Below are 13216 nucleotides of genomic sequence, written 5' to 3'. Positions count from 1 at the left end.
AGCAAATGATCAGCTGTAAATCATGCAAAGAGGCGAACAAGCCAAAGAAGATCATAAGGTTAGAGCTCCTTTTCAAAATGCAGTCATGGAAGGGGAGCAATTTGAAGAAGAGGAGGATGAAATTCACTGCATGGAAGACAAAGGCAGCGCTGTATTTTTAACATTGGCTGAATATGAAGAGTCATTGCTGCAAGAGAAAAACAAGCAAGGGTGGGACAGTGGTGTTGTTCTGCAATCAGGTGAGCAGCAGAGAAAATATAATCTAAGATCCAATGCAAAGAATGCCAAAGAGGGCATTGCACAAGAAGATGCTGCCCAAACAGCTCCACAGAATACCAGGCTAAGAAGATCAGCAGCTGATCCGGTCACCCTCAAAGCTCCAGTTCAAGAGGTAAAAACTACTGATAAATCATTCTCTTCTTTCAGTTTTGAGTCAGAAGTTTAGAAATTGAAAGTTGTTGTGCCTCTGGCTGAGTTGGTCAAGAGTGAATTGTTTAGAAAATCCATCCTTGAAGCCCTTGAGCTACAGTCTAAACAAACCTCCATTGACTCTGTCAATTTGCAAGATGATAAGCCTGCTATTGTGCTCAGTCCTATGGTTGAACCTGCTGATAATAGTTCCCCATCTTTCTATGTTTCATTAACTATCCATGATAAAATACTCCACAATTTCCTGCTAGACACAGGTGCTAGCCACAACCTAATGCCTAAAACAGTCATGGAAGAGTTAGGCCTTGATATCACTAGACCCTATCATGATTTGTTTTCTTTTGATTCAAGGAAGGTTAAATGCCTTGGCTTAATTAAGGATCTGGCCATTACCTTAACATAGCTACCTATGAAGAGTATGGTGATGGATATAGTGGTGGCTGATGTCCCTCCGAAATTTGGTATGCTGTTGTCTAGAGGATGGATCAAGAGACTAGGTGGAACATTACAAAATGATCTATCTTATGCAACTGTCCCGGTTTTTGGAGGAGAAAGTAGGAGATTATATAGAGAAGCACAGCTGGCATATATCATTAGTGATGAGAAGAATCCTACAAACCATCGCATTTATGCAGTGGACACTGATTTTAGAGCATCCATTCTCCAAATAGAAGAATCTCAGAAGGCTACGTTGCAAATCAAGAAACCAATAGACCAAGCCGAGCATGATAGAGGAGGACAGATTTGGGAGATGTTCTTTGATGGAGCTTGTACTAAAGAGACTGCAGGAGCAGGGGTGGTATTAATATCTCCACAGCAAGAAAGAGTCGAATTGTCTCTGAAGTTGGTATTTCAGGTGACAAACAACATAGCAGAGTATGAGGCACTGCTATTGGGCCTTCATGTAGCCAAAGACAGAGGAATAAAGAAGCTGAAGGTATTTGGAGATGCTGATCTGATAATTCAGCAAGTAAATAAAACGTTCCAAGCAAAGCATCCAAGGCTGAGAGAATACAGAGATGAGGTATGGAGAATCAAAGAATTCTTTGAATTTTTCTGCATTTCATATGTTCCTAGAGCTCAAAATCAGCTTGCCGACTCCCTTTCCGTCTCAGCTAGTCTGTTTATACCTCCATCGCCTCCCAAACTAGTTTATGAGGTACAAATAAAATATAGACCCTCTTTGCCTGATAATGTTCACCATTGGAAGGTTTTTGATGATGATGATGAGTTAAATATGTTTCTTCAAGTCATTGATGAGTTCTCTGAAATGCAAATTGACCAAAATAATGATACTTTGCTAGAAGCTCCCAAGTCCCAACTTAGAAATAAGATTGGCAAGAATAGCATAGTCCAGCTCCCTAGCAACCATATTCCTAAAGGTCTGATTCCTCTTGAAAGATTGTTTGACCACAATGATGTGCCTTACAAAGCTGCCCATAAATAAGATCAATCTGCTGTGTGTAAGCATAATATAGGAAGCCCAGGTCAGCCCAAATTTATAAATTTGTCTACTAATCTATCAACTGATCAGAATGTTGAATACTACAAATTAATGAGGCAATTTGCTGATGTGTTCACTTGGGAGTACAGTGATCTGAAAACATATAACAAAAATGTAATTCAGCATAAAATTCCACTTGAAAAAGACACTATTCCTTTCAAACAAAAGCTGAGACCAATGAATCCTATGCTCCTTCCTCTGGTGGAGAGAGAAATTAAAAAGTTGTTGGCTGCTAAAATAATAGTGCCTCTCAGATATTCTAAATGGGTGGCAAATCTGGTTGTTGTGAGGAAGAAGAATGGAGAAATTAGACTGTGCATTGATTTCAGGAATTTAAATAAATGCTCTAAAAAGGATAATTATCCCCTGCCAAAAATGGAGCATTTGTTGCAGCAAGTCTCAGGTGCCAAAGTATTGTCTTTTATAGATGGATTTTCAGGCTTTAATCAAATCGTTGTGCATCCAGATGATCAAGAGAAGACAACATTTACTACACCTTGGGGTACATTTATGTATGCTAAAATGCCATTTGGGTTGATGAATGCTGGAGCCACCTTTCAGCGTGCTATGGATATAGATTTTGTTGGAGAAAAGGATAAATTTGTGCTAATCTACCTTGATGACATAACAGTTTATTCCAGCAGCCACCACGATCATTTACAGCATTTAAGAAAGGTGTTTTTGAAGTGCAAAAGGTTTGGGATTTCACTCAATCCCAAAAAATCCTAATTCGCTTTGAAAGAAGGCAAACTGTTGGGGCATGTAGTGTCTGCTGCAGGTGTTCAAATCGACCCAGAAAGAGTCAAAGCAATTCAGGCCTTGGCTCTCCCAAGATCAAAGAAAGATATACAATCTTTTCTGGGCAAAATCAACTTTGTAAGGAGGTTCATTCCTAATTTTGCAGAGCTAGTCAAGCACATAACCTCCATGTTGAAAAAGGGAGCAGAGGTAAGATGGACTGATGCAGCAAGGAAATCTTTTGATTCCATTAAGAAGGCTATTATGCAAGCTCCTACTTTAATAAGCCCTGACTATAGCAAGGAGTTTCACTTGTTTTCATTTGCCTCCAAGGACACAATTGCAGTTGTTCTGTTGCAGCAAGATGAAGCAGGTCAAGAGCATCCAGTGGCCTTTTTCAGCAAGAATTTGAGGGATGCTGAACTAAGGTATGATATTATTGAAAAGCAGGCTTATGCTCTTATCAAATCTTTGAAAGCTTTCAGAGTGTACATCTTGCATTCCAAAAACAGTTTCATATGTGCCTTCTGCTGCAATAAAGGATGTCTTAACACAGCCTGATGCTGATGGAAAAAGAGCGAAATGGATTGCAAAAATGATAGAATTCAACATAGAGCTGAAGCCCACCAAGCTGATAAGAGGTCAAGGGCTTGCTAAATTGTTGGCTGAAGAAAATTGTAGGCCTTTGGACATGGATTTCTTGTTCACTGTGGCAGAAAATGGTCAAGTAGAAGAGCATGAAACAGCTGAATCGCAGAGAGGACAGTTAGTGGCCGAGAATCTAGCTTCATGCAGCTGGTATGCTGCAATTATTAATTTCCTTTTAAGGCTTGAAGTCCCTTCAGATTTCTCTCAAAGTCAAGCAAGAACTTTAAAGCTCAAGGCAACAAAATATTGCATCAATGATGGCTTGCTCTACTGGAGGGATCCATCAGGAGTACTTTTGAGATGCTTGGACAAGGAGCAGTCAATAGAGGTTATGCAACAATTCCATGACAGCATGTGTGGAGGACATCATTACTGGAAAACCACAGCCCATAAGATTCTTAGAGCTGGGTACTATTGGCCCTCTTTATTTTCTGATGCATTTATTTTTGTTAAATCTTGTGACAGGTGCCAAAGATTTGAAGGTAAGCAGCAATTAAAATCCCTGCCATTAAAACCAATAGTCGCAAAGGGACCTTTTCAGCAGTGGGGCTTGGATTTCATTGTTGAAATCAACCCACATTCCAGTGGCCAGCACAGGTGGATATTGGTTGCCACTGATTATTTTACAAAATGGATTGAAGCAATCCCAACAAGGAAAGCTGATCATAATGTGGTCATGAAATTCTTATCAGAAAACATTTTTAGCAGATTTGGTTGCCCACATAAGCTAATAACAGATAACGCAACAGCATTCAAGGCAAGAGAGTTGGTGGAAATGTGTGATTCAATGGGCATTAAACTCGTTCATTCCACCTCATATTACCCCCAAGGGAATGGTTTAGCAAAATCCTCTAATAAAACTCTGATTAGGATAATTAAGAAGCTGCTAGAGGATAATAAGAAGAATTGGGATGCCAAGCTGAAGTATGCACTTTGGGCGGACAGAGTGACCATTAAGAGATCTACAGGCTGCTCTCCCTTCAAGCTGGTATATGGTACTGATGCTATTTTTCCCATTCATCTTACCCTTCCTGTGGCAAAGCTGCTCCAAACAGCGCAGAATGAAGAAGATGATATGGCAAATAGAATCACTGATCTAACAGAATTATATCAGATCAGGGAGCAGCTGATTGAAAAAGCTACAACACATCAACAAAAGGTCAAGGAAGCCTTTGACAAGAAGACAAAAAGAAACAATTTCCAGGTTGGGGATTTGGTCATGAAATGGGATGCTTTTAAAGAAAAGAAAGGCAATCACGGGAAGTTCGATGCTTTCTGGACATGCCCTTTCATCATTTCACAGATTCAAGGAAACAACACCTTCATACTAAAAAGTATGAGAGAAGAACCAATTTTTGATGGCCCAGTTAATGGGCGGTCTTTGAAAAAATATGTGATTTAAGGTCTTTTGGCCTTAAAAGCTGTAAATAGTGTGCTTTTATCAATTTTTAGTATAGCTATAGTAGACTCCATGCCCAATGGAACACTAGGGATTTTGGCTAATCTGTTTGCTGCTGGAAAGGCATTGATCTGCAGGTTCTTGAGACCTCACAGGGAGGATCTCATCCCCAGAAGGAGCCAGTGTTAGCTTTGCTATGCAAAAGAATCAAAAAAGGATTCAAAATGCTCTCAAAGGCTGCAAATATGCTTATAATCATGCCCAAAATCCATGTTTGCTATTGAAATCCTCAAATTGTGCATAAAGGCCTTCCACCGATCGAAAAAATTGCAAGAGGGAAGCCCTTTGGAGGGCAGAATTACACTATCAGAAGGTGAAAATACCCAAAAAACCACATAAAAACCAAGATTGCAGGCTTATGAATCCGCATCAATCTCAGCCGTCGGATCTGGCCGATCAACGGTCCAGATCGCATCGGCATATCGCAGATCGGGGGATGGCAGTGGCAGTGGCAGCGACAACGATGTGGTATTGCTGATGAGCAATTGCCGATATCGCATCGGCGTATTGCTATCGGTGTTTCAATGGAGCATGGCCTTTGCATACATGAGTGATCGCCGATGGGCCGGACCCGACGACAGTATTAAACCCTTTTGATAAATACGTGGGTCCGCAACAATATCGCTATCGGTAATAGAAGGGGGCGGGGCTTTAATCATATGCATGCCTCCGACCCGATGGGCCGGACCTGACGACCACAACACTCCATTTCATATTTTTTCAAGTCCGCGCTTGAGCCATTTTCAATGGTTTCGGGCGCGTTCTTTGTGTATTGTGAAATATGAAGAAATATAAAGGATGCCTAGCAGGTGCGGTGGCGATGGGTTTTCGGATCTGAAAGGGTCCTAAAAGTAGAATATATATATATATCTCAAGTCCGCCAAGGCCATTTTTCATGGTTTTTCGACAGTTTTGCATGTATTTGTCAAATGTTAAAAAAACAAAGGAGGGCCTGTTTAAACGTGCATTGCAAGCCAAAGGCGGACCCGATAGTGAATAAAACTATGCCTGAAACCTTTAAAAAGTTAACATGGAAGCAGTGACGGGCGGGAATGAATAGTTTGGGCAGCGTTTCTCTGTTTAAAAAGCCAGAGCAGTCATGATGGAGCCGTTCAATGATTCAGCAGCAGCATTTAATCAGCATATGGCCGAGGAGGAAGCAGGACACCACAGATCCAGATAGAGCATTCAATGGTTATGGGTTTCACCACATTTCATTCCACTTGCACAAGGAGGACTGCAGAAAGCCAGAGAGGGTAAAATCTATTTAAAACTCAGATAGATTTGTATCAGAGGCCCATCTCTGAATATGAATATGGTTGGTGGCCATTTATGGGCTCCTCCACGCATGGTTTGACAGAGATGTTTTGTATTGTAACACTATATATACTCAGAGCAAAAATGTAATCGGATTTGATGAGTGTTTTGATGAATGAGAGCTTTGTTGTTGCCTTTAACTTCTGGAGACTGTAAATACTATGAGACCTGCAGCTTCTGGTCTTGATTTTCAACTAATACAAGCTTCTTTTGCTGTCACCTGCTCACTTTCCACTTCTCTTTCTTGCTCTAGGCTGTGTCTGCTTGCATTTATTTGATGTGCTGTGAATGTTTGATATCAGAGGGGCTGTCATCCCACCTCTGTATTATAATTTAATAGTTCATTAGAATTGCTTGCAGATTGCTGTTGTTTTAATATCAGGGAGCTGTCATCCTGTCTGTATATTAAACAATAGTTTTGCAGATCTTATAACTGGTTGCAGCTGGCCATCACAGGGTCCTGTGCATCTGCTGGTGTAATTAGTCTTCTCCATCATCATCTTTACCTTGAACTGTGAGTAGTTGGTAGTTGAAAGCCTTGTAGTTTGGGGATCTTCACCCATGTCTGGGGTAAATCATAGTAGGAGTGGTTATCTGGCTTAAATGTGCAGCATTTCTTCATTTATCCATCATCTTATCCAACCATAATAGTTGAATTTTTAATGTTCCTGAGCATCACTGAGTTACAACCTAGGTGAGTTTCTTGGGGTGATAACAGATAGAATATTGAAAATTATATACAAGTGAAGATCAATTTAAAAGTTTACCTTTGGCATGAATCCCACCATTTTCGCACATCATCCACTATCAACACTTTATATGTCATGATGATTTCATCCTACGGTATGGAAACAACTGAGTAGTGCTCCATGTCACATGATTTTTGCTGACTTGGTCATTCAAAAACTCCATTTATTCCTACCATGTTTTTATTGCTAATAATTCCACATAACCACCTAAGTCTAGTCAATTCCACCTCACTCGCTACACCCGACTACCATGTCATCAACCTGTACAAATCGAAAAGGTCGAATTTAGGTGATTTTCTTATGTTTCTTTTGAAAAATCCCTTCAAGGCCAAATGTTTGATGTGTAGTCGAACCTTAACAAATCATGGAAATATGACCATAGGTCCATATTCAAGAATATTCTTCACATGAATTCTGGAACAACTTGATGGACCCAAACATCCTGATAAGTCTCCTGTAGTGCATAGTTCAATCTTTTTTTAGCTCACTCCCTATTTTATTCATAAATGACATGGACCTCTCAACTCTTAGGCAAAGATAGACTTCCTTACTTCACAACACTTTATCATTTCAACCCTTGGGAGATTTTCTAAGTTTCATATATCATTAAAAATGTATCTATGAGTGTTATCTATCAAGGAACTTTTTGGGAACACCTGACTTGATATTTTACATGTGTAATATCTGCAACAAATAAGCCTTTGAGCCACACATCCACTATCCATAGTCATAAATATCTTAAGGATTCGTCACATATCCTGTTACTGTGATGGTTCTCCCAAATTGACCACACATACCAACATTATATTTCCCTTGACATCAATAACTACACTATAATGTCCAATGCCAATCTTCAATTCCAGTCACCAATTCCAATCAAAAGAATCACTCTATCCAATACCTTATGACATCAGTATATCGAAATAATTTTCACAAATAGAGATCTTCGCGCTCTTATATGTAAATAAGAAACTCAACATGTATATGGGAAAAGAAAAGACCATAATTGAGGCTATAAATGCTCTTATAAATGAAGAAATGTTTGTGGTATTAGGTCTAACCTAGTTTATTAGATATCATTTTGTGATTCAATTGCGTTAAGTAAGTCATTCATGTATAACCATTTCCATGAGCGGTGGTCCTAACTGACTAATTTATCATGATTTCTGAATAGTTCACTTAGCACTCATTGCATCGGGTGATGCTCACAGGTGTGAAGAAGCGGGATTGAAACTAGTGAAATGAATCGCATAGTGTCAACCATCACTTCCAGGGCTTGCACTTGGTAACTAGGACTTCCCGGGAGGTTACCAATGCCAGATTGCCTCTGGCTCAAGCACGCTTAACTGTGGAGTTTTGCCCCACAATCAAGCCCACCTGGCTTACTACCCCATTTGCAAAACCTTAGCAAATATTGTGCCTCATGAACCATTCAAGAAGAGATCCCTTCACTCTTTTTGAATTTAAGTATTAGGGGGTTTACACAATGCATTATATTAGATATCATTTTGGGATTCAACTGTGTTAAGTAAGTCATTCACGTATGACCATTTCCATGAGAGGTAGTTGTAACTAACTAATTTCTAATGATTTTTGAATAGTTCACTTAGTTCGTTAACATCCTTTTTATAGCATATAGGTTATATTTTAAGATATCCTGGTTATTGAAGTGGAAAATGCAAGTATATCTACAAAGGGTATAGACACCCAATACTAACGAAAGAAGGTTGTCATGTCAATGGTGACTATGTTGAGATTTTCGATTTTATTAAATTGGGCAGAAATCTCATGTATGTGACAACAATAGGATTAGTTGCTATATTAGCTCCAATATTTTTTGAGGAGGAGTTAATGCATCCTATATTTGTTGTGAGGGAATTTATGATTCAGTTTTATGCTCCAGCTATATAGAAATGTAATCCGTAAAGGATTGTAGGAGTGTGTAGAGAAAGTAGAGGAAATAGGGGAGAGCTGAGAGCATGTGTGAATTATTAGATTTTTTGTAATCTCCTTTGAATAATAAGATTGCTGATGCCTCTGTTCTTTTGGATGTAGCCCAGATTGGTTGGGTGAACCACGTTAAATCTCTGCGTTATGTTTTTGTGAGGTTTTTGTTTGTGTTGTGTATGTTTATGTTTATTCTAGCTGCACTTTGTTTAGTCTAACAAGTGGTATCAGAGCGGCGTAGCAGAGTGTGGAGGGCCCATAATCTACAAGTCGCTGGTTGTGGAGCTGGTGCACGTGAGAGATCGGCGATTGGCGCAGTTTTAGCAGAGACAGTTGCGCCAATTTTAGCAGTGAATGGGTTGGCGCATTTTATTTTTGAATAGACGCGCCAATTGGTGCGGATCTGAATCTGATACTCGCGCCAGATATCCAACGTTCATATTAGAGCGGAATCGACGGGATTAAGCGCGCCAATTTTGCGGCACTTAAACGGATTTTGCTCTGGCGCGGTTGATCGGCTGTCAGCGGAGCGCCAAGCAGTGGATGTGTTTTAGGCGCGGTTTTTTCGCTGTCCAGGAGCGCCCGACAGATTTTCCCTCTGGTAAATTTGCAATTTTTTGGTTTTTCTTTTAAAATTGTGATTACACAGTACGACAGAGGCATTTTTTAATTCGGAATTGGAGATTGTTTGTTTGATACAACATGGCAAAAACTCAAAGTGCTCATTTTGAGATCGAGAAGTTTAATGGCAAAAATAACTTCGAGATCTAGAAAGTGAAGATGCACGATCTGCTTGTGCAACAAGGCGTGGCGAAGGTGCTGTAGGGAAGAGCCAAATAGCCTTACCCATGACAGATGATGAATGGAATGAAATGGATGGAAGAGCTCTGAGCGGTATTCGACTGTGTCTGGTGGATGATGCTTTGTTTAACATCGTGTCAGAGAAAACTGCTGCTGGTTTGTGGACAAAGCTGGAGAAGCTGTACATGACAAAATCCTTGACCAATAGGATTCTTTTGAAGCAACAATTGTATAGTCTGCATATGAAGGAAGGTACAGCTATTGCTGATCATCTAAATGTCTTTAATACTCTCCTGGTGCAATTAGAAAGTATAGAAGTAACATTTGAATCAGAAGATAAAGCTATAACTTTATTGTGCTCGTTTCCCGAGTCATGTGATCATTTTGTTACTTCTATAAGTCTTAGTTCATCAGAAACCATTGAAATTGATGATGTTGTTGGAGCTTTGTTGTCAAAAGATACAAGGAATAGGTCAAATGCAGAATCCTCTACATCAGAGGCAATGATGGCTAGAGGTCGTTCTAGAGAAAGACGCTCAGGTAAGCACAGTGACTCGTGATCAAAATCGAAAGGGAAGAAAAGTAAGGTAAAGTGCTGGTTTTGTGGCAAATCGGGACATTTGAGAAAGGACTTTTGGAAGAGACAGCAAGCATCCAAAGACGACTCTTCAACAGCGAAGCAAGAAGCAAACACGACAGATACAGGTTCAACATCTGGTTCAAGTATGAGTGATGAAGTGTTATCAGTTAATTTGTCAAATCATGATCAACATTGGCTGTTAGATTCTGGTGCATCAAACCACATGTGTATTCATAAAGAATGGTTTAAGACGTATAGATCAATTAATGATGGAGTCGTGTACATGGGTAATGATGTCACATGTAATATTGTGGGAATAGGGAGTATACAGCTGCAAATGTTTGATGGGACAACCAAAATGTTAACTGATGTAAGACATGTACCAGATTTAAGGAAAAATCTAATTTCACTAGGATCACTTGACACAAATGGATATAAAACTATAATTCAAGGTGGAGTAATGAAAATTTACAAAGGTATTTTACTAGTAATGAAAGCTAAGAAGGTAGGAAATCTATTTCAGTTAGAAGGAAGAACAGGGTCAAATCATGTGTCTACGGTGTCTGAGCATGACAGTAGTTCCATTCGCTTATGGCATCAAAGGTTGGGCCATATGAGCAAAAGAGGGTTAAAGATTTTGGCTGATCACAAGTTACTTCCTAATCTAAAGTCTGGAAAGTTAGATTTCTATAAACATTGTCTGTTTGGAAAAAAATGTAAGAAAAAGTTTAAAATAGGAAAACATACTAGTAAAGGAATACTTGATTATATCCATTCAGATGTTTGGGGTCCAGCCCCTACAACTTCATATGGTGGCTCGTCATATTTTGTATCGTTTATTGATGATTTCTCTAGGAAAGTGTGGGTCTACATGTTGGAAAGGAAGTCTGATGTTTTTACAGTTTTCAAAAAGTTTAGAGCATTGGTAGAAAACATCATTGGTAGAACTATAAAATGTTTAAGAACTGAAAATGGTGGTGAGTTTACTTCCAAGGAGTTTGAAAACTATTGCAAGGATGTAGGGATCGAGAGACATAAGACCACTGTTTATACTCCTCAGCAAAATGGAGTTGCTGAACGCATGAATAGGACTCTTTTAGAGAGAGCAAGGAGTATGCTGAGTAATGCTAGTTTGCAGAAGGAATTATGGACAGAAGTGGTGGCTACAGCTTGTTATGTGATAAATCGATCACCATCCACGGCGATAGGTTGCAAGATTCCACAAGAGGTATGGAAAGGTCACCCTTGTGATTATTCTAAACTCAGAGTGTTTGGTTGTGATGCATATGCTCTAGTGCCTAAACATCAGCAAACTAAATTAGATCCAAAGTCAAAAAGGTATATCTTTGTTGGATATGGTGATGGAACAAAGGGATATAGATTGTGGGATCCTACTACCCGCAAGATCATCATCAACAGAGATGTAAAGTTTAATGAATCCTCTCTTGTACAGTTAGATGTAGATAATATATTGAAACAGGATGATGTATCTGATTTTCAGCACATTCAGTTTGAAAGCACTTCTAATGATAGTTATGATGACCATAGTTCAGATACTAGTCATGAACAGGTTTCAGAATCAGATCATGAACAGGGTTCAGATGTAGATCATGAACAGGTCTCAGATGCTGATCATGAAGAAGTTCCTACAGATGGTAGTCAGCCAATTGTGGAAGCACCAGAAACATCTTTAAGGAGGTCCACGAGAATTAAACGTCCTCCTAGAAGGTATGATGATTATGTTACTTCAGTCGCTTTAACTGCTAACGATGATGAACCTTTGTGTTATCAAGAAGCTGTAGAAGGTTTGAAAAGTGACAAGTGGAAAGAAGCTATGAAGGACGAGATGATGGCATTACACAAGAATGGCACATGGGATCTGGTTGAACTTCCGAAAGACAGGAAAACTGTGGGATGTAAATGGGTTTTCAAGTTGAAACGGGGTGTGAATGATACTGAGGACAGGTACAAAGCAAGGCTGGTTGCAAAAGGTTTTTCTCAGAAATCAGGAATTGACTTTCATGAGATTTTTTCACCAGTTGTTAAAATAGTTTCAATTAGAATTGTGTTAGCATTAGTCGCTTTGCTTGATTTAGAATTGCAGCAACTAGATGTTAAGACTGCATTTTTACATGGAGACTTAGATGAGGAAATTTAAATGGAACAACCGGAAGGGTTTGTTCAGCATCGCAATAAGAAATTTGTCTACAGGCTCAAGAAATCATTGTATGGTCTGAAGTAGTCGCCTCAGCAATGGTACAAGAAGTTTGATTCTTTCATGTTGAGTCAGAAATATATATAAAAAGTGAATATGATCATTGTGTTTATTTTAAGCAATTAAATGATGGAATGTTCATTATCTTAGTGTTATATGTTGATGATATGCTTTTAGCAAGCAAAAGCATAGTGGAGATCAACAAGTTAAAGGCTCAGATGGCAAGGACGTTCGATATGAAAGATCTCGGAGCAGCAAGACAGATTGGGCATGGATATTTTCAGAGATAGGAACAATGGTAAGCTATGGCTATCACAACAGAAGTATATTGAGAAAATACTCTTGAGGTTTGGTATGAACAATGTGAAGCCTCTGTCAGTCCCTTTAGCTTCCCATTTTAAGCTTTCTTCCAGTTTATGTCCTAATACAGATGAAGAAAAGGAATATATGTCTCGAACTCCATATGTCAATGTCGTAGGATGTTTGATGTATGCGATGGTTCGTACTCGACCAGATATTTCACATGCAATTGGGGTTGTCAGCAGGTATATGGAAAATCCAGGAAAAGAACACTGGTCAGCAGTGAAATGGGTGCTTCTGTATTTGAGAGGCACAAGTGATCATTTTATCACTTATAATAAAAGTAGTGAATTTGTTTGTGGATATGTTGATTTCGATTTTGCAGGTGATTTGGATAAGAGAAGGTCAAGTTCAGGGTATGTCTTTACTCTTGCAGGTGGAGCTATTAGCTGGATGTCAAAGCTACATAATATTGTTGCTTTATCTACTACTGAAGTAGAATACATAGTTGCTTCACATGCTTGCAAAG

Source organism: Pinus tabuliformis, chromosome 1_2 (assembly GCF_031772625.1).
Source record: "Pinus tabuliformis cultivar Carrire ecotype Pingquan chromosome 1_2, CPIR1, whole genome shotgun sequence".
NCBI classification, from domain to species: domain Eukaryota; kingdom Viridiplantae; phylum Streptophyta; class Pinopsida; order Pinales; family Pinaceae; genus Pinus; species Pinus tabuliformis.
This window is presented reverse-complemented; position numbering follows the sequence as displayed.